At 37.8% G+C, this 20,899-nt stretch overlaps 1 long non-coding RNA gene and 1 pseudogene across 2 annotated transcripts in view; one reads left to right on the top strand and one right to left on the bottom strand.

Annotated features, from left to right (window-relative positions):
- Positions 1 to 20,899, bottom strand: part of LOC133227575 (uncharacterized) — a 179,648-nt gene that overhangs the window by 146,575 nt on the left and 12,174 nt on the right. Inside the window, exon 1 of one of the 2 annotated variants that reach the window (XR_009729878.1) lies at positions 10,554 to 11,292. The exons of the other annotated variant lie outside the window; for it this stretch is intronic. This is a non-coding gene — a long non-coding RNA (uncharacterized LOC133227575). Of the gene's footprint in view, positions 1 to 10,553; positions 11,293 to 20,899 lie in introns of those variants that run through there. 2 annotated transcript variants of the gene reach the window in all.
- On the top strand, positions 16,193 to 19,246 carry LOC133228253 (BCL2/adenovirus E1B 19 kDa protein-interacting protein 3-like; annotated as a pseudogene).

Below are 20,899 nucleotides of genomic sequence, written 5' to 3'. Positions count from 1 at the left end.
CGAGGGTTCAATCCCTGGGTCAGGGAGGTCCTTTGGAGGAGAGCGTGGCAACCCAGTGCAGAGAACCCCATGGACACAGAGGAGTCTGGTGGGCTACAGTTAATAGGGTTGCAAAGAGTTGGACACGACTGAAGTGAATTAGCACACATGCATGCAACAACACTGAGTGTCAGTGTCAGCAAATATATATTCCACTAGTATAATCCTGGAATGCAGAGAATCAGAAATATTTGGTGAATATAATTAATACTAGACAGAATACTCTCTGATCAGCTACTTGGTTCATTTTACTTCCTTTAAAGGAAGTCAACAGACATCTCCCCCAGTCCCAAAAGGAAGTAACTCCAAAGTTTCATAAGATCAAGACCCAAACTTCAAAGTCCACCCCACCATCTCTAAGTGATGAGTAGTAGACACTACAGCAGGTCTAGACAGGATCCTCCCTTGATTCATAGATATATCAGACAATTGTGTGCTCAACCTCCAAAAACATCTGCAGTGCTTGAACAAACACAAGACAATCAAAACAAGCACCCCCACTGACAAATGGGAAGAAAGGAAAGTAGACAGATGACATTGGTCCTTGGCAATTCTGAAATTCCATGGGCATTTCAACTACAAGAAGACCTTATACTGGTTGTGGTAAATGTTTCTCAATTAGGCCCTGTTCCACGCTCAGGAAATGGTCTCTGATCTCTTTGATCATCAGCTCTGTCTCCAAAGATACCTTCTCTCTTCTGTTATCCTGTAACCTTAACCCATCAAGAATTTTTAACAATGGCCAAACCCTTGACAGCATTCTTGCTGCATGGATGAATTTTAACCAACCTTTGTTGTTTGTGAAATTTCCCCAAATTATATTCTACTGGTCAGGATTGAGAAGAAAATAATTTTTCCAGTAGTAAAATTTCTCATATTTTTGCACTCTCTCTAGACCTTTTCATTTCTGCTTATAAGCAGGCCAATTATTTCTGAATCCATTTCCTCCTCTTTGCATTTTCCACATGTAGCCAACAGTAACCAACATACATTATTAGTGTTCTATTCCCCACTTTCCTAAAAGTTACAAGGTCAGAATATACATTATTTGCATTACAAATGATGACATTTGACAATTTCATCATGTGTTTCTCCACTACATAACATAGATGACTCTCCCTCTAGTCTCTAATAATAGTTAATTCCTAAAAAAAAAAAAAAAACTTTTTAAAGCAATGTAAAATACGGTGTTTGCTTATTATTGCATTTGCTTTCTGGTGCCAGATTTGTATCAGTGAGGATAGGCTAGTATAGGCTATGGATGAAGAAAAAGAAAATACAAAAGAGAAGTGAACTCCTAAATTTCAATACTTGATGAAAACAAGAGTTTTAGTTTTTGACTGCTTATAAGTACATGGTGATTTGGCAAGAGTACTCTACACATAATCTTCATGCAAGAAACTTGCCAAAGAAACTTCTTAAAATATTGCTGCTTTTGTATCTTTCCTTATATATTGGTTTTATACTGCTTTTTAAAAAAAAAAATTACCACAAACTCAGTGATGTAAAACATCACTTAAACAACACCATTTATTATCTCATTGTTTTTTAGTCAGGGTCTGGGAACAATCTAGCTTGATCTCTTGCTTGAGGTATCACAAAATGGTAATCATAGTGTTACCTGGCCTACATTTCTGACAGAACTCAAGGTCCTCTTCAAAATCACATGGTTGTCAGCTGAATTCATCACCTTGTGGATGTATGACAGAGGTCATCTTGCAATTGGTGACTGCTAGCCAGAGTCTGATCTCACACCCTAAGCACAACACAGTCCTTTGCCACATGCCTCTTTCACAGACAATATGGCAATTCACTTTGGTAGGTCAGCAGAATTTCTCTTTTAAGGGATCAAATGATTAAATCAAATCCATGCAGAATAATTTGAGTCCCTAAAATCTGCAAAAATCTTCCAACTTTGGCATATAATGTAACCTAATCTCAGGAATGATATCCCATCTTGTTGACAGATTGTCCACTTCAAGGGAGAGAGGATTATATATGGAAGGTGCAGTAGGGAGGAATTTTGAGAGTCATCTTAGATTTCTACCTAAGAAGATAAGAATTTCTTAGCATCTTATCCTGCCACTCAATGCCTAGCCCACAGTTGACTTCTGATAACCCACTGAATAGAACTAGCCTTATGACTCTGTTGAACCACAGGAGGCTGTGAACTGCAATACTGTCATATTTCTGAGAATACTAAGTCATCCAATTGTTGACCCCCACATAGCCAACAGCTAGAAAGATGTGTAGAAATCACTATCTTGAAGGAAACAAATATTTGAGATAGCTCTACACAGCTTCAAAACCAGTCATGTGAGAAAGCAATATTTTAGGTTTATTGACTTTACTTACTAGTTTGGGTGTAAAGCATGGATCTGGAATATGGAAGGAAAGGAAAGTCAACCTTTCTGAGGTCAAAGAAGTTGCCTTTGGTCCTACCACAAGTTAATAATACAGCTAGCATTTAACCCTGTCTGTCTGTGCTCTATCCACTGCACCAAGCTATCCTCTGTGCATGTGGACTGTAGAAACACTGTAATATGAACTACTAGAGTACTGGAAGCTTGAAGGAGAAATGTTTTTAATGCTTGATAAGCAATTGTCTAATTCTTTTTCATTGATTCATCTGTTTATCAAACAGGTATTGTGTCAATTACCACATTTCAGTCACTAGCTCTGAAGCACAGAGAAAACTGTATCATGACACAAACCAGTACTTTATTTTTTTTTCCTTTAGCCTAAAGATAAAGGGTAAAGGACTCTTTGAAGGTTCATACTTAATAGTAAAGACAATCAGACAAGGACTTACCATAACCTCCTGAACACTGTACTCTCCTTCCTTCTTAGCACAAGAACACTTCTGTTCTGCAGTGCAGCAGCATGACAACGTTCTGCTATGGGATGTAAGTGGAAACTTTGGGATCTCTGGTTTAACAGTCAGATATAATTCGGATATACATCTCCACCACGGCCCTTGTCAGCATTCTTACAGAATATAATTCCCATGAAGATGATCTGCCCAATATCCTGGTTTCTCAATTTTTGGCCTTATCAACCCCAAAGATCTGTCTTTTCTACTTGACCTCATCCTGTCATCCACATCTCTATCTTGATTCGCAGCATGAGTTAATTTCTTAAGCTTTTTTTTTTTTTTTTCACTTATTGTTGCAATGTCACATTACTTCCTCCTTGTACCTGAGCCTCAGCTAATGATTCGCCATGCTCACTGGGCCTTTACTCTTGCTGTTCCCTCTGCTTGGGTGTTTTTATCTGGACATGTGCATGACTCATTTCTTCTCAGCTTAAATATCATTTTTTAAGAAATGCATTCCCTGCCTGTTTAAGGGCCCCATCTCCCTGATTACACTCCTTGACAGTCTTCATTCTCTAAAATTATTTCTGTTTGCTTCACATTTCTCTCTTTTAACATATGGAGGGGGTTTTTGGCCTGTCATTTTTTTCACTGACATATACCAAGGATGGAGAATGGACAAGGATTAAAAATGGACACTGAATAAATACTTATCAAACAGATACATTATTATATAATTTAGCAATGTATCTATATAAAAAAGCCCTGCTGGAAAGTTGTTAAATGAATTAATGAATGAATTACTAGTGAAATGATTTGGATCAAAGAGAGAAGGAAGTGGGAAGCACTCCTTTTTGATATAGCAAAATTTCATAAAAAACTTAAGAACAAAACTTTTCCTAGTATTAAAAAATATTTTAAGCATTACATGGAAGATATTTATTAAAGAAGAATATCTTTATCAACATGAGATTTTTTTACTTATTACATAACAATTTCTGCTATAGTTTCATCAAATTTAAGAGTGTATTTTGCAGAGTATAGTTTATGTTGCATACACAAAATTTCATTTTGCACAGACCTAAGAAATACCTCAAAATGACAGTAAACTGAAAGGCAATCATCTGCCATTTAAAAATAACACTGAGGTTAGATTTTTCATCAAATAATGAGGGTAGCTAGGGTGGAATACCATGAAATACAGACCACATAGCATACATACAAATCATGATGGGGGGTACTGAAAACTTTGCAAAGAGATCATTCAGAGCAGCTGACTTGGAGCCACAAAGAGAGACTTTTGTGATTGATGGTTGTGACAGATGAAGGGGACAAGTTCAGAAACTGGACAAAATAGGAAAGAGTGGTTTCAAGTAGAAACTCCAAATCTGAAAGGATGGGGTAAATTCTCATAGCATGCAGCAATGTTAATTGAACTTGTCTACACTGACAATCTATATGGAAGCCCACAAATGAGCAGCACTAGAGATGTATGTAATGACAGCTACTGATGGCCTAGAGCATGAAAGAATAGATAACACTAAATAAGAAATGATTGTGTATTGAGATTTTCATAAAAATACTATTATTGTATGCAGCTACATGACCCCTTAGGTATCAAGGCATCCTTCATGAAGTCAGTATACAGGAGGTTGAAAATTGCCCGCAGGGTCAGTGATGAGGAACAGGACTTGGAGCAGGAATGAGTCACAGTTGAGACAAGAAGGAGAAATAGTATTATATCCAAAGAGAAAATGAAGTTAAAAAACAATGCAATGACTTTCTTACAAACTAAACGGTAGTTAAAAAGGCCCTGCTAGAGCTGTAAGATAAGATATAATGACAGCCTGATCAGAAAGACTGAGAGAAAGGCTTGGAAAAGGATCACAGTCCCTACTCTTCAGCAGAAGAGGTAAGGTATATAAATTCCACTACAATTAGATAATAGACTATAATACAAATATTTAAAATGACATAAAACTATATTTATTGGCCTAAAAAGATGTGTCTTGTTCATTGTTAATAGAAAACATTTATAGAAATATATACTTTCCTTTTTTAAATGATAGAGGAAAACATGAAGCATATTCCAATAGTAAAATCTGATAACTCAAAGTAGGAAAAATATGGATAATTTATTCACTTTTCATGTCCCAAATGTTCTGTTTTGCTTTAGACTAAATATATTAATTATGTAATAAGAAGTAATCAACATACCAAGAACCACTAGTTTGGAATAAGTAATTCAAATGATCTATTCATATGATTTATGCACATGAAAAATACACAGTGGGACACACCAGATAAGAGGGGGATTCAAGATAAAGACTAATAACCTTCAATGCAGGCATCAGGTACACTCTGATAGAAAAAAGTATCTGTGTGGCCAGTCTGAGCTATGAGAAAATGAGATATTCATTTTGAAGAGAATCCTAGAAAGATTTATTAGTATAATGACAAAAAGTAGACATTTTCATAAAGGCATTCTGCATCTAGTCATTTTTTAAAGTATTAAATTTCAAAATAAGTTTGATAGATCATAGTGTTTTAGTTCTTCCTACTACCAGTTCTGAGAGTTTACTGACTGTGAGGTATGTTTCATAGACATCCTTAAAATAAGAAAGGAGTATCTACTTAATCTTTACTTGGAGGCAGATGTAGTATATCCACCACTTTTTCAATATGTCTATTTACAGGCTACCTGGAATCTAGACTATTACCAGAAGGAGCAAGGCAACAAGCATATGAACTTTTATAGCCAGGACTGGTTCCCTGGGTGTGTGACTTATGCAGTCATACGGGGCCCAGTGCTGAGAAAGTCCCCACACTTGGTTTAATGCTGTGATGTTGCTATCTTGAAATTCTTAATCATTTTTCAACACAAAGCACTTAATTTTATTTTGTACTGGGCTCCACTAATTTTGTAGCTGATCTTGCTTACAGCATGCTACAAATTGGAATCTTCACTGTTCTGAGATAAGATGGAAAAATTCACACCATCAATCCCAAAAGACTAAATCATTGGTGTCATATAGCCACATGTTACAAACAGAGCCAAACATTTACTTGGGTATTGACTAAAGTGAGTATTAGTTTGAAAGTGATTAGGAAGTTTAGTTCAAAAAAGACTAAGTTTGGTTGTCTAGGAAAGTAAATATTACTGCTTAAAAATTTTATACAGCCAAGTATCAAAGCTGTGTACACATTTACGATTAACTTTGTTTTGAATTAGCTTTGTTTTGATTAACTGTTTTAATTTCTGCTATTAAAAACTCTTATGAAGGGTTTAAATAACAAAATCTGGAAATAAGTTGAATTTCTTAAATTGGATGGGTATTTGAACATGACTTTCCTTGTCAGGATCTGTAACCATCAGAAGATGGCAATTAGAGGCAGCCCTTGGATTCTATGAGAGTGCTAAGAAGCAAATACACTTGATTATTACATATAGGATTTATCCAAGTATCATTCTTGCTTTCTTCAGCACTTTCCATAGAAGTTTGTAAAGACAGGACATAAGCTGACAATGGTAGTCTTTAAAGAGATCTGCCTTTTTTTTTTTTTTTTAATGTGAGAAGAAGGTGAGAGGGAAGAGATTTTTTGTTTTCCAAAAACAGCACAGCTTGGTGAATATGATACCTTCTCACAAATCCATAAAGAACTGAGAGCTTATGCAATTTTAAAATACCTCAGGAAATGTTCATGAATATCTTTTAATTCCAAGTCATTTAACTTGCATTTAAACATGCTAGACTAGCAAAAGCATATTGGCAATTTCATTGGTACAAATGAAATAGATCTGAATGGAGTGGGATTTGGGGAAAAGGAAGAAAATTAAAATTATTGCCTTTAGGAAAATAACACTTTTATAACATAAGAAAATTTTAATAACTTTAAGTTTATCTACCAAAAAAATTCTTTCTAAGAGTTTGAATTCAAGCAATTAATTGAGCTGGAGAGACTGGTGTGGGAATTCTCACCCCTTTAGTGGGGAGCCTGTACAGGGTAGTTATATAACCTCTTTCAGCCCACTGCTCATCTGCAAACTGGAGCTGACAGTAGTGCCTTTCTTTCAAATTTATTTGACGAGTAAATGTGAAAGTATATGCAAATGACTGGCATACCATTGATGTACAAATGCAATGTCTCCTTTATCTCTATTTTTAATAATATACACATACACCACATATATAAATGTTTGCCTACCAGGTTTTTGTTTTTTTTTTAATCTGTCTTTCCAATTGATGCAAAAGAGAACCCAGAGTACGTGTCTCACTCTTTCAGTTCTCCACTTTCTTCAGGATACCCTAAGCCTCTTAACTCCTCTAACCTTCCCCCAGAATCTGACTTGTTCTGTTTCTCAGTCTCAAGCCAGGTCAGTTTGTCCCATTATGTTCTGGAAGGGTGCATGTATGCATCCTCAATTGCGTCTGACTCCTTGTGACCCTACGGACTGTAGCTCGCCAGACTCCTCTGTCCATGAGACTTCTAGGCAAGAATACTGGAGTGGGTTGCCATTTCCTCTTCCAGGGGATCTCCCCGACCCTGGGATTGAACCTGCATCTCTTGTGTCTCCTGCATTGGCAGGTGGATTCTTTACCACTGAGCCACCTAGGAAGCTCCCTCTAGAAGGGGACAAACAGCTTTAAAAATTCCAGGTGGGAGAGGAAGGAACAAAGATGAACTCTTTCTTTTGCAACTTTAATATGTAACAACTACAAGGTAAACACATCTTACCACAATCAATATTGTCTATCATTTAGTGTTAATGTGGTATGTATATATTCTACAAGAGTCCCTGTTTTCCTTTTCCAACCATCCTAGGGGCTCCCCTCTGCTCTCCCAGATGGACTGCACAGAAGGTAACATTGTGGCATCCTGCTCTAAGAAAAAGATAATCCTGGGGTTCAGGAATTATAGAAAATCAATATATAGATAAAGGTGCATATATTGAGCATATTTCATATAATCAATTAGTAGATAGGTGAGATGTATCTTGAACATTTAATGAACAAAAGGTAGGGTAGGGATGGTTTTACTACAGGAAGATGAGCAAAGCAGACCAAGCTCAGTAAATACTGATCTGAGTGAAAGTAGACACAGATTACACACAAGCGATATACTCATAAAATTCCCAACTTCCCACTAAAATTACAAATTACTTATATCAGACTAAAACCAGTAAAGCCTCTTATAAAAATAATTAAGAAACCTTGAATGAGTCAGAGAAAATGGAGTGGAATAGAATCATAGGCTGTGCAGTAGTTATCATCTTTGAATCTAAGCACGTGGGTACTAAGGAAATGTATTACAGAAAAATTCCACTCCATATTAAGTTTTAACTTGTTCAACAATGACAAAGAAAAGACAAGCAGTTGTATTGTTTAAAATAACTACGTAAACAATTTAAGGTAGTTTAGATGCTTTTGTTTGTCATTAGGATAGCACAGTGCAGATGATAAATCACATGCCTGGGAAACACTACAGCTTAGTGAGATTCCTTTTATGTTTTGTCCACAACACACTGCCACTGCAATCTGTGTGCTGTTTGTATAACAAAGGGCTTTACATTATTTTATATACATAAAGAAACTACACTTAAACTTTGCCTATGCAGTTAATTGCCCTGAGATTGCTGAAAGAAGGAATCTTTATAAGGAATCTCTTTTCCTTCCCGTAAAAATAACATCAGGGACCATGCTAAGCTACCTGAGTCCTGACATTCTGGCAGCTGTCCATTCTATATTTCAGCGACGTGGAGTGTCTCTGGGTTGGCAGACTCAGCAGTTTCTTCCTCTATGTTATGGGAATTTCGAAAATGTACATCTTTCCTGGACAAAGTATAACATTTAGTTGGCTCTCAACAATTAATCAGTGAAAACAGTACCTAGTTAGGGTTTTTTAAACTGTGAGAAATAGCCGAAAAGTGAAGTATCTTTGGCTAAGTATCTCTATGTATCTCTCTGTAGATATACATATTAACAAATACTTCAAAAACAATACGTGTACACACACCGCACATGCACATTTAAGTGGACTAACATTTTTTCTAGGAATTCAAGAGCTGTTATTTTAGAACTTAAACTTAACATAATCAAATATATATCCATTCTGATATAGCTAAATATATTGTGAAAGTGAACGTCATTTAGTTGTGTCCGACTCTTTGCAACACCATGGACTGTAGCCCGTGAAATTCTCCAGGCCAGAATACTGGAACAGGTAGTTGTTCCCTTCTCCAGGGGATCTTTCCAATCCAGAGATCGAACCCAGGTCTCCCACATTACAGGCAGATTCTTTACCAGCTCAGACACCAGGGAAGCCCAAAGGTTGGCCTGCTGCATTGGGTGGGAGTTGAACCCAAGTCAACTGCTTGCAAGGCAGCTATGCTCACACTATACCACCAATGTGGTAAATTTAGCCTTAATCTACTGGATTTATGTGTGAACTCACCAGGTAAATTAACTCCATCTTACAAAATTATTCAATGTGGTTAATGTGCATGTTAAAAACTGCTGATGGGAAATATAGATAGAGTGATCTCTGTCAAAGGATTTAAGATCACAAAGCAATATTAGAACTTTCATGAAACAGTCACAATATAATATAAAAGGGATTATCAGTAGAAATTTGAAACAGTGAATTAAAGTAACTTGATCATACCCTGCAAATTATTCTTTTGTTTAATAATCACTGTAAATGCAATTATTCATTAGTTCTACAAAGTTGTTAACATAAGTCAATACTAAACTCTGTAACTGATGCTATACTATGCAGAAATAAGCAATTAAAGCTCTATCATTCACTTCTCTGAGTACGCCCACTGAGTGGGGACAAATAGGAATACACTTAGCATGAATATTATACAACTCTTTGATCCTAAAACTTGTATCTAAAATAGCACATGGTTATGATTAGTAATCCCACTTCTAGGTACAGAGCCAAAGAAAATGAAATCAATATCTTGAAGTGATAGCTCCACTCTTATTTAATCAACATGTTGTACATCGTACACTTACACAACATGTTTATAAAACTTAAAAGGTAAATTGCTTGCATTCATCAGTTACTATGCATAACATTCTTTAATATGGTGGTGCATTTTTACATTCTGATCCAACATGTGACATCATGAGAAGATTGATAGAATTCTGTAAATGTGTAGAAATACACACATTTTACTCTATACTATAAAAATACTGCAATTTACTTACTTTTTCACCAACTTAAAACATGTTCAAATAATTTAATAGTTTTATAATTTAATTAGCTTGAATTAAATTATAACACAATCTTTTTTTTTTTTTTTTGCTAAATCCCAGATCTCCACTTGTGGGCAAGACACATTTTAAACCATGTTCAACAAATCAGATACATTTATGTTATTTTCCAGTTAAGGATAATGTTTACAATCTAAGACAGCAACCCAAAATGCAAATTCAAATACTTCACATTCTATGAAAACCATTTTAAAGAACTTAATAATAAAAGATAAATTGCCAGCATTACATGGTCTGTGAGATGCTCAATATCTCTCCTCTCCCTACTTCACCTTTATCTCAAGTCTCCAGTCAGCCTCTGCCTCATTCTTGTTACCAGGGGCCACAGAATCAAGTCTTCAGAGGGCTGACAGCTCACCTGACTGTGTTCCCTCAGCTGGTCCCTCCTTCCTAACTTCTAAGTCTCCCCCTGAACTCACCTGAAGCTGCAGAAGACAGTTCTTGGTGTGCTGATACCATTCTATTCTAAACACTGCATCTCTCTCCTCTTCATGAGAGTTAATTCCAGCCCCACAAGAGCTTGCAGACTAAAGGCTCCAAAATAAAACCTTCAACTAATGCTGTATGTGCAGGGGTGAAAGTTGATAAATAAACACCCATCTCTCCATTTTCCCCTGGAATGATTCAGAAATATGTTCTACATGTCTTTTCAGAGGATCACTAATAAGATTGAGCCCTCAATTCCCAAAATAGAAACCCACTTATTAACACACACCTCATTTGCACTTCTTTCTTTCTGTTTCTTTTTCAGTACTTTTTCATTTGTGCTTCCTGGGGTCATTTCTCAAGTAAAATACCTGTTCCCACATCCTTCTTCCCAGATGTGCTTAAGATAAGTGGAAAGTACTGTACTGGTTTGCAGGGTCTATGACCAATATAAAATCATTTGATTTCCTTTGAATAAACCAAAGCAGCGGCAGGGGGAGCGAGGGACATCCGTAGGTATAGATAGGCCCTGCGATTAAGCTTTCTGAAATCGAATTACTAGACGTTCCCTGCATAATTTTATCCCACCCTTCTGTGTCTGCTTTCAAGCTATTTTCTAAATGAAATGCCCTTCCCCAGCTCTTTCGATTGGACAATTTCTTAGTTTCAAGAAGCAGCTCAGATAATTCTATTTGAGAAACCCACAGTCAAGCTTCTGCCATAGCAACTGGCATGGATCTCACACAGAAGCTGAACACGTGGCACGGAGGTGATCTGGGTAGCCCCGCCTCCCACACCGCAGTGTGAGCTCTCAGAGAACAGGGCCCAGACCGCACTCCTCTTCCAGACTCCAGCACAGTGGCCGGTGTATAATAATAAATATGTAAACACCTTTTCAAAAGCACTTAGAAGATGTCAGGCAATGTTTTAAGTGCTTTATGCATATTAACCCATTTAATCCTCAAGACAACCTCTTGAAGTACGTGCTACTATTATCATCATTTATAAAATGAGCAAACTGAAGCAGAATAAGGCAAAGCGACCTGAAGGTAACACAGCTCGCAACGCGTGAGCCCAGGACGGATTGAAACTATACTATGTTCTTTTCAACTATCCATCATTGCTTCTTTAGAATTAAATATCAAACAGTCACATCTAACCATTAGAAAACATGATGTGTTATTTTGTTAGAGACCTTGATATATAATCTAAACTAATCCATGCTCTTGTCTACATCTAGCTTTGAAAGGAAGAACTTAAAAGTCTCTCTCAAACAGTAACATTTACAAAAGCAACAGCAATAAAAGATTCCCATCACAGCATTCCTAAATATCATATGATTTCTAACTTACCAATGTAGATTTCCTAATATGCCAGAAATTTACTTTAAAAATTTATTTAATACCTCATGGAAAAATAGTATGTTCAGGCTAGGTATCACCATTTTTTATAGATTAGTACTCTTAATAAAAGATTCAATGGTTATTTATAAAACTTGAATGATAAATGATCAATTCTTAATACACTGTTTAGCTATGTAAATAAAACCAAAATACTTTGTGCAGGCTCCTACTTACACAGGCTGTTAATGGCAGTAGACTCAGTAAATTTCAGAGAATCAGCCTCTAGTGACTCTGCAAGTCATGTTTCCCACTGTGTGCATCCTGTTTCCTGTCAACAGTGGCTATAATGGGCACATAAACTAAAATGTATGCCCCATTTAACCTGTAAATGTTCTGTGTCCTTAGCCCCTAGCAATGGAAATATGCCAATGTCTTTTACTTATTTTACTGGCATATAATCCCTCCTCTCCATCAGATTTGAGACAATTTTAACTATCATGGAATTATACATTGTTAATGTCATTTCTGCATTGCTGGGCTCCTGATAATCTTAAATCTGGATCAAGAGTTATTTTAGAGTAAATTTATACCACAGTCATCTGAACAGAAAAGCTTGCAGTAAACATCCAACATATATTCCATTAATAACAAGTTTAAATACATCATCTAAATAAACCTGAGGAACTATTTAAAAACTTAGGAGTTCTTAACCAAATCTTAACTGAGAGATAAAGCTTCTAAAAATATTATCTAGTAAAATGAATGAGACAAGGTGAAAAGATTTGTTAGCCAAACTATATAATTTTAAATTGACTTTTTCAATTTACTAAGCTAAATTTTCCACAATCTCATTTAAGCAATTATTTTTAGGTACATGATTTATTTTCCACATTAATTATCAATAAGCCAATAGGAAATTTTTTAATTATTGTTTAAAATTTTTACTTATTTTTTCTAATAAATATTCTAGTGCATAGTATTTATGTATCTCATCAAATGTTTTCTTTTTATCTTTCTAAAAGTTTTTTCCAATTATCGTTCCATAAAACACAGTGATCTCTGAAGCACAGACAACCACTCAGTGAAACAATGTACTTCAGGTTTTAGGCAGAGAGTTTAATATTATTAGAATATTCTTCTAATATTCTAATATTAGATAAAGTGAGATATTCTTCACTTTATCATAAATAAGCATCCTGCTTCTTAAAGTCTTAAATCAGAATAAAATTTGAATATGCATCTGGCTCAAGAGTTTTTAGAATTTGTTCTGAGAGACTGTGGGTTAAATTATCAAGTAGTATTTAATAAGCATATCTTAATTCTGTACATTAAATAATTTTAAATTACATGTTTTATACTAGGCAACTACTAGAGATAGGGATGAAAAATCAATTTATTTACACATTTCTATTTCAGAATTTCCAACACTTTTTTTTGTAGATTTCAGGTTCTCAATTTTAATTGTCAAAAGTGGCAAAAGTGAAGCAACTGTATTTTGCAGTACTCTAAAATAGCTGAATTAAAATTTTTGCTGTTGATGAAGACTAAGAAGACAGATTTGAGAGGTTTCTGACTTTTAGTAAGCAGCTTGCCATCTGGGTTTAACCAGGTTTCTGAATTGCAGAGTTGTTATAAGGGGCCTGTGAACAGTGCATGGGGCTTCCCTGGTGGCTCAGACGGTAAAGAATCTGCCTGAAATGCAGATTCCCTGGGTCAGAAAGATCCCCTGGAGAAAGGCACATCGACCCACTCCAGTATTCTTGCCTGGAGAATTCCATGGACAGAGGAGCCTGGTAGGCTACAGTCCATGAGGTCACAAAGAGTCAGACACGATTGAGTGACTAACACTTTGGGCTTCCCAGGTGGCACTAGTGGTAAAGAACCCGCCTGCAGTGCAGGAGACATATGAGCCACAGGTTCAATACCTGGGTCAGGAAGATCCTCTGGCGGAGGGTGTGGCAACCCACTCCAGTGTTCTTGCCTGGAGAATCCCATGGACGGGGAGCCTGGTGGGCTAGAGTCCAGAGGGTCACAAAGAGTCGGACACAAGTGAAGCGACTTAGTACACATGCACGAACAGGTATATAAAATAAATACATAGAATATCATACACATATATGTTCCACTGTCAGTAAAATATCTGTGTGTCATAATGAATAATGTGCATACTTATCTTAAAGCATTAGTAAAACCATAATAGACTTTGTTATGGTATTTCTCAATCCACAACTGCTGAAAGTATCCCAACTGCCTTAGTGTAAAATTATACTGATATCCTAAGGAAAAAAAAAAAAAACTTTACGTTCAAAATACTTGAAAAACATTGGAAGGTTTGCTACTAATGGAAAAAGTATTTATATTTCCAATTTCACAGTATTTATCATTCATTTTGACTGGGACTTAGAAAATAGTATATCATTATATTGAAAGAACCACCTTTTTACCAGAAGTGAGAAGGTGAAAGACATGAATGGATTGTGGAGTCCAAAGAATTTTCCTTTTCACATTTACATTTTTATTAGAGATCTAAACTCTAAAATTTAGGTATCAGTTGGAGAGACCACAGAAGAAAACTATTTGAACAATATATGTGGACTCAAATAACATTTATCTTTAAAATTAAATATTGTCATCAAACCAAACTCTCAACTATCAGAATGATCGAATTTTACCCTTATTCTGTTTCCTGGTCTTTAGTTGTAATGAATATATGTGTGGTTAGCAGAATAATGGCCTTTCAAAGATATCCAGGCCCTGCTCTCCAGAACTTGTGGATATATTATACACTGCAAAGAGGAATTATAGCAGAAGGAATTAAAATTACAAAGCAACTGACTTAAAATAGGGAGATTAATATGGATTATCCAAGTGGAACCAATGTAATCACAAGCTCCCTTAAACATGGAAGAGGGAAACAGAAACATCAGCTTTAAAGTGATGGCAAAACAAGAGGGTGTCAGAGGATGAGATGGTTAGATAGCATCACTGACTCAGTGGACATCAACATGAGCAAACTTCAGTGTGGGCAGTGAAGAACAGGAAAGCCTGCCAGGCTGCAGTCCATAGAGTCACAAAGAGTCAGACACAACTTGGTGACAAGTGATGCCATGGGAGAAAAACTCAACCAGACATTGCAGCTTTGGAGGAAGTCATGAGCAGCTTCTCGAAGCTGGAAAAAGCAGGAAAATGAATTTACTCCTAGATCTTCCAGAAAGGAACACGACCCTGTTGACTAATTTTAGCCCAGTGAGACACATCTTGGACTTCCAACCTCCAGAACCATAAGATAATAAATTTGCGTTGTTGTAAGCCGCTAAGTCTGTGGTAATTTGGTACAGAATCAACAGGAAACTGAGTTTGCTAAGGCATATGCACCTGGCAAATATGTAAATTCTCATGAACACAAAAAGAATTCAAGTGAAATAACAATGAATTAGGTTAACCCTTTCCTAATATAACTGCTGAAGCAAAATGACTTTTGCTGTGGAGCTAAACATGATATAATGGGAAGGGATTCCTGCTTTTCCTCAGAAAAGAACATTTGTGCCAGTAGGAATGAGGCAGAAATCTCGACCGGCACATCAAGCTGACAAATAGTAGTGAGCAAAGCACCGGACCAAGAGGGTTCAATACAGGCCACTTAGGGACCACATGGTCTCTACTTTGCTCATCACTCTGTTGACTCTGCAGAGGTGGGCAGAGCCACTAATGAGACCACATGATTCATGGGCAAGTGTGAGTTACCCATAGGAGATCCAGGGACTCTGTGGGTGAAGAAATTCCTGGGAGGGTGGAATAAAGTTAGAAAGGATACGAACAATTTATTCTGGAAAAGGCTGTGTAAGCTCTAAGCAACTATAATTCTGCTATTAAAAAGATCCAGCCATGGATATAGAAAACAAACTTATGGTTACCAGGGTATAAGCAGTGACGGTATAAACTGGAAGACTGGGACTAACATATACACATTGCTATACATAAAATAGATAACTTGTAAGAACGTGATGTATAGCACAGGGAACTCTATTCAATACTCTGTACTGGACAAATGGAGAAAGAACCTAAAAAAAGAGTGGATATACATAGACATACACCTGATGCACTTTGCTGTACACCTGAAACTAACACAATATTGGAAATCCACTATGCTCCAATAATTTTTAAGATTAAAAAAAAAATCCACAGACTCAAGGTTAGAAATGTCCAGTCATTTGATCTACATTTGAATTTGTCTCTCAATGGATTAACCAACAAAGAAAAAACACAGAAGAACCACCTGTTTTGAAAAAATGAAGGAGCCAGCTCAGAGGGAGGTGAGCAGGTCACTCTGACAGAGCCTCTCAAAATGACAGGGTAATTTCAATCCCAGGTCCGATAGCCATTTCGTCAGGAGCCCAAGTATGACAGTGCAGTCCCAGTCAATTGGGCTCTAAAAGCTGGACTTCTACAATCAAACTTAAGAGACTGATAATAAAGCAGGAGTCTAGTTCATGTGCTCAAAACCAGGGTGCTTCCTCCCTGTGTCTTCTGTCAGGAGCACATCTTTCTCAGCCTCAAGGCAAACAAGGTGCTTAAGAGCCCAAGTTTGCCTGATGCTCACAGAAAAAGTACCAAGAGCATCAGAGGGCCTGAGAGAATATTTTATCCGGTCATAAAAAAAGGCTGATGTACCATCCGTGCTCAAAAACCTAACTTTCCAGTGAGCCAAACACTAAAGTCACTTGAAATACTATTTCTCTCAGTTTCTCGAACTTGGACAAAGTTGGAAGGAAAATGTTACATTTTGATATTTAAATCATGTTTATGAACTTCACGTGAACCATACTGAAACACATTATGAAAAAGTGGTTTAAAATACAAGATATATAATTTACGTGTTATAAGGAGTTTTATTTCTGTCCTAAGGATAAAACCTAGTCACCAAGAATTTGAGGGTCTCCTGCTTTCATTAGGAACCCAATAAGCAATAGCTTAACTAATTATTGACGCAGGGATTTTTCCACAAACTAACACCTGTGGCCAGTGATTTATGTAGGTGATATTGAAATGTCTCTAGTCAATAATGTGTGGGTAACAAAAGACATACTAATACGTCTCTGGTCAATAATGTGTTAAGCTGGATTTCTGAAGACTGTGTGTTTCTCTCTCTCTCTCTCTCCCACCACCCTCTCCCATACAATGGTATTTTGTTTATAAGTTGTCTTCAATATTTCAACCAGCACTATACATACCTCATTTCAGCATCTATATTCTAGTATTCAATAACATAAATCAAGCCAACCGCCTTTTTTGACCAATGCTCAGGAAATACAGGTATGAATGCTGCCGGGTTCAACTAGCACAGTAAAACTATAACCAAAGAAGGTGTTCATTGAGGCTATTTCTCATTGCTTTCACATATTTCCTAAAAATGGGGAGATACTTATCTGGAAGGAAACTCGGAGTCAGAGGTAATTCACTGATAAACATGAGCTTGTTCAGTCAAGACCACAGAGGAAAAGTAAACACATCACCCAAACAGTGGCTGTCCCTACCTCTCGAAAAAGAGCACTTGTGAGGTGACTCGGGTCTCCAGCCTCAGCGCCCAGCGCTCCCACTCCCACCACAGAGCATCCACTGACCCCATGTCGACCCAGACGCTGAACCTGACTCCTGGGCTCCACGTCTCAGAGTGAGACCTACCCTGGTGCCCGAGGAGAGCCTGTGTGGCTTTAAAGATCATGGCATCTGGTCCCATCACTTTATGGGAAATAGATAGGGAAACAATGGAAACAGTGGAAACAGTGTCAGACTTTATTTTTTTGGGCTCCAAAATCACTGCAGATGGTAACTGCAGCCATGAAATTAAAAGACACTTACTCCTTGGAAGGAAAGTTATGACCAACCTAGATAGCATATTCAAAAGCAGAGACATTACTTTGCCAACAAAGGTTCGTCTAGTCAAGGCTATGGTTTTTCCTGTGGTCATGTATGGATGTGAGAGTTGGACTGTGAAGAAAGCTGAGCGCCAAAGAATTGATGCTTTTGAACTGTGGTGTTGGAGAAGACTCTTGAGAGTCCCTTGGACTGCAAGGAGATCCAACCAGTCCATTCTGAAGGAGATCAGCCCTGGGATTTCTTTGGAGGGAATGATGCTGAAGCTGAAACTCCAGTACTTTGGCCACCTCATGCAAAGAGTTGACTCATTGGAAAAGGCTCTGATGCTGGGAGGGATTGGGGGCAGGAGGAGAAGGGGACAGAGGATGAGATGGCTGGATGGCATCACTGACCCGGTGGACGTGAGTCTGAGTGAACTCCGGGAGTTGGTGAGGGACAGGGAGGCCTGGCGTGCTGCGATTCATGGGGTCGCGAAGAGTCGGAAACGACTGAGCGACTGAAGTGAACTGAACTGAACACTTCGGCAATAGTGGGGACGCCTCTGTGTTGTAGAGTCAGTTTCTGTTTCCAGTGTCAACGTGGAAGAATTACAGCTGGATGCCCAGTGTGAATCTGGACGGAGCAGCCCCAGGAGTTCTCACTGTGACCACCCAACTCGTTCACGGACCGCCCCCCCGACCCTCCAAGATAATACCGCAGCTTCCGAAATAGGCCCACATAGTACTGACGAAAAAAAAAAGCTCTCAGTCAGAGGAAGATTATATGGAGAGAAGAAAAGGTGGAGAAAGAATCTTGAGGAAAAAACTCGTACCTGGTATGGGATTTGTCAAGTTGACCAGAAAACATCCCTTCCCCACTCTGCCCAGTTCCTTTCCAGACACCCGAAGCTCAGGACCCCACTCAACAGGAGGAACGTGGCGTTTTCTCTGCAGTTTCTAAAAGTTTCTCTCCCGTCTTTTCTCTCTCTCTTGTGCTGGCAGTGGGGTAAGGGATCTCTATCTGAAGGCTCCTGACAACAGCTGCCAGCACTTTTTGATAAAAGAACTGGAATCTGGCTTTTTCAATTAGGGGGAATTTATATTGAGGTTTGCAATGCAGCTTACTGAAGAAGCTACTGTCTTGGTCCTTGGGTGGCTGCACCATTTGTATCTTTTTTTTTTTTTTTTTTCGGTAAATGCTGCATTCCTAATTCAGTAAAATAAAAGTAAGAAACACAAAGAAAGAAAGAGTGGTATGAGTGAATATGGACCATGTGGAGTTGGGAGGGAATTTCATTACAAAAACAGTAAAACACTCCAGGACTCAGCATGAAATGTTCATGAAAGTAAAAACAAAATTATGTGGAAATTTCCAACAGAGATGCCTACAACTATAATATATACTTAATCATTACTGGCCTCCCTGATTTAGCCACTCATCTATAGAAAATGGAAACCATGTGAATTAGGAGAAATACCAACTTTTGTGAGTTGATATTTTCAATAAAAAATATATTAAAAATCAAGATTTTAAGTCTCTGGATTTATTGTCAGTCCCATATATATTCCCATAATGTGAACACATGCTTGTCTTGTTTACCTAATTCTTCATTCAAAAAACCTTGCTGACACCCTATTTATTACCAATGCAGAACATGCCAAGATGGTGCAATGTGATCCCTGCCCACCAAAAGCTTTTCTTCTATATAGGAGAAAGTCACATGCAACTTCTCATATAAGGAGACAATAGGATATTCTAATTGAAGTTTTTCCAATGTCCTTGTTTTGATCTCCTCCCTTGACTTCAGACTTCCCTAAGTATCCCTGTTCATAGGGTCTGTATTTTAGTTCTTTCAGTTATAGTGCACGTTTATTCTACCCAATGGAGAAGGCAATGGCAGCCCACTCCGGTACTCTTGCCTGGAAAATCCCATGGACGGAGGACCCTGGTAGGCTGCAGTCCATGGGGTCGCTAAGAGTCAGACACGACTAAACGACTTCACTTTCACTTTTCACTTTCATGCATTGGAGAAGGAAATGGCAACCCACTCCAGTGTTCTTGCCTGGAGAATCCCAGGGACAGGGGAGCCTGGTGGGCTGCCGTCTATGGGGTCACACAGGGTTGGACACGACTGAAGCGACTTAGCAGCAGCATTCTACCCAAGCCGGGAGCTGTGTTGGTGTGGTGCTAAGTGGAGGAGGGGACATTCTAGGATCTTCTAATTAAGTCTCAATCATTTGATGTGCCTGTGTCTTAGAGGCTGGACCTTCACAAGTGTTTTTCCAGTGTTCTTTGCATTCAGGCCCCTACACCTTTCCCTGGCTGCAGCACTGCCAAATATACTTCCTTAAAGCCTCACTCCTAGACACCTGTGTTTTTCTACCCCTCAAGTGAGATAGGAAGGCTGAAGTGAGTTTTGTTCCTTCATCTGGATAAAGTTTAAGAATAGATTTGGCAAAATCTTTTCTACCAGAAAGTAGGTCTTTGATATGGAGAAGGCATTGATCATGATGGATAATGGTTACTGTTTTCTTCCCCCTGCCAAAGACAAGAGGGGAAGAGGGGAATTTTCTTGAACTTTACCATAAAAACGTAGTGGGGTTACTGGAAGGAAAGCCTATAAAATATGGTGTCCCCCTAAGTTTGCAGTTCCCAGGAACTTTTTGCCCTCACACTAGCCTCCACTCAACTTCTGGAAATTCACCAAAATTAATACGTGTGTTATTAGCTTTGACAAATGCACCAGGATTATGTAAGATGTTAATAGTGGCAGAAAATAAGGGAAGAATATATGGCAACTCCCTTATTATTTCTGTAACATTTCTATGAATCTATAATCCTTTCAAATTAAACAGCTTACTAAAAAAGTAAACTTCTGACCAAATTTTAAAACTTCAATATATTATTTGAGTCTTAGCAAAACTATCAATTAAGCATTAGAAAAGAAGACTTTACAGGACAGCAGGTGGGGAAGGACATCATTGAACTGCACGATAATAAAGCAGAAAATTGTCCTGGGACTAGAGCCTGGAAGAGAGGCAGACTAATGGTAGCTTTTATTCACTTTAAGGTTAAAGCCTTTGTGGGAGAGGAAAAGGAACCTTGCAGTAGTCAAGTCACAACCAAAGAGAGGGATGCTA

This window comes from Bos javanicus, chromosome 16, assembly GCF_032452875.1.
Source record: "Bos javanicus breed banteng chromosome 16, ARS-OSU_banteng_1.0, whole genome shotgun sequence".
Taxonomy (NCBI): Eukaryota; Metazoa; Chordata; class Mammalia; order Artiodactyla; family Bovidae; genus Bos; species Bos javanicus.
Note: the sequence above shows the minus strand (reverse complement) of the source record. Positions and strands in the feature narration are given on the sequence as shown.